Genomic DNA, 2,102 nt, shown 5'->3' with positions numbered 1-2,102 from the left:
ACATTTGGAGTGTGGTGTTGGGTTTTCTTTTTTGTTTGTTGTTTGGTTGGTTGGTTGATTTTGGTTTTGATTTTAAATTAACCATGTAGACTGAGATAGTCTTGGTGATATTTTGTTAAAGATCTTTGTATCATTAGTCTTAAATGAAATTAGCCTGTAATTTTCTTTCTTTCCTTTTTCATGCTTTTCTTTTTCAATTTTGTTGTTTTAATTTTCAATAAATTGGTCAATTTTCATTGAAATTGATTTTAAAATTCATAATATTCTGTTACTATTATTTTAATGACTGTAGGATCTGCGGTGATAATACATTTTTCATTCCTGATGTTGGTGACTTTTGTTCTCTCTTTTTATCTTCATAAGTCTAAATAGAGCCTTGTCAATTTAAGAACAACAAAAAAGTTTTGCCTTTGTTAGTTTTCTCTACTGCTGTCTATTTTCTGTTTATTTGATTTCTTCTCTTATATTTATTATTTTCTTCCTTTACTTAACTTTGGGATTATTGTGTTCTTTTGTTTCTAGTTTCCTAGGATGGAACTGGTTTTAGGTCTTTCCTCCTGTCTAATTTAAGCATTTAATGCTTCACGTTTCCCTCAGAGCACTGCTTGAGCTTCATTCCATATGTTTTGAGGTGTTGTTTTGCTGATTATTCAATTCAAAATATCTTCTGCTCTGGTAATTTTGTCTTTGGCTCTTAATTTACGTAGAAATTAATTTACATAGAAATGTAAGAAATTACATAGAAATACGTTGTTTCATTCCACATAATAGGATTTCCAAAACATCTTTGTATTAATTTCTAATTTAATGCTATTGTAGTCAGAGAATACACTTTGATGACTATTATGCTGTTACTGTTTTCCAGCTCTGTATATTGCCCTGGAGCTACACAATGAATGTACCTCGTGTACCAGGGGGAATGGGGGTTTATTCTTCCATTCCTAGAAGTAATGGTACATAAATGAAAAGTAAATCAGGATGGTTAAAATTCTGTCTCTCCTGTCACTGTGTTTAATTCTATCAGTTGCAGAGAGTGGTGATAAGTCTACTGATGGTGGAAATAGAGAGGCAGTCCTTCTTTACCCATATCTGACCTCAAAGCATCTGGGAGGACAGAGCCTAAGAGACTTTTCCGTTTCCCCAGATGAACCACGTGCCAGGGAGGCCTTCTCTGAGCCCTGGGAAGCCTAGGGGTAAGAGTGTCTTTCCAGGGAATTGTACAAACAAAAATAGCGTCCATGCACCCACAGTGTCCATAGAGAGAGGTTGAGGCGGCCAAGCTCCCGCCCGAGGCACCCGGTCGCTGGGACGATGAAGATGTTGGCTTCCTTAGTCTAAGCAACTGTCCAGGCTGTGAACAAGAGGAAGCTGCAGCCCACCCAGGCCGCCCTCACCCTGACACCTTCGGTAGTAAACAAGATAAAACAACTTCTTAAAAATAAGCCTGAGCATGTAGCTGTAAAAGTTTGTGTCCGAACCAGGGGATACAATAGCCTTTCTTATACTCTAGAATATACAAAGACAAAAGGAGATTCTGATGAAGTTATTCAAGTTGGAGTCAAAGTATTCATTGAAAAGAAAGCAAAGCTAACACTTTTAGGAACAGAAATGGACTATGTGGAAGACAAATTACCCAGTGGGTTTCAAACGTGAAAGGAACTTGTGGCTGTGGAGAAAGCTTTAGTATTTGAAATCTCAGGACTCTTCTGGCCATAGGCTCCAGGAAAGCTCGTGGAAGCCTTGGGGCTCACTGAAGAAATCATGTGACTGTCACGTGCTTAATGTGTGGGTGCCTTGTTAGGAAAATAAAGTGATGCATTTTGAAAATTAAGCCAGTGTGTTAGATTCCAGAAGAAATGATACTATGATACTTGCATTCTCTGTAGGGGACAGAAAATGAGAAGCCATCATTCTCTTTGGATCATTTAGGTCTCTTGCATTCTTGTTTTAGAACCAGTTTCATTAAAGTTGCCTTCCTGGGCACCTGTTTATCCATTTCCTGAACATGTGCACTCCTTAGATCTCTATTGAATGGCTTGAACATGCATCTCCCTCAGCATTTCTCCCAGCCAGATCAGTGACTCCTAAAATGAGAGACAAGA

General features: G+C 38.0%; 1 pseudogene; it reads left to right on the top strand.

Annotated features, from left to right (window-relative positions):
- Positions 1–1,317: 1,317 nt before the first annotated feature.
- On the top strand, positions 1,318–1,691 carry LOC111532742 (annotated as a pseudogene).
- Positions 1,692–2,102: the final 411 nt, after the last annotated feature.

The sequence above is a fragment of the Piliocolobus tephrosceles genome, unplaced genomic scaffold (assembly GCF_002776525.5).
Source record: "Piliocolobus tephrosceles isolate RC106 unplaced genomic scaffold, ASM277652v3 unscaffolded_5178, whole genome shotgun sequence".
In the NCBI taxonomy this organism is placed as follows: Eukaryota; Metazoa; Chordata; class Mammalia; order Primates; family Cercopithecidae; genus Piliocolobus; species Piliocolobus tephrosceles.
Note: the sequence above shows the minus strand (reverse complement) of the source record. Positions and strands in the feature narration are given on the sequence as shown.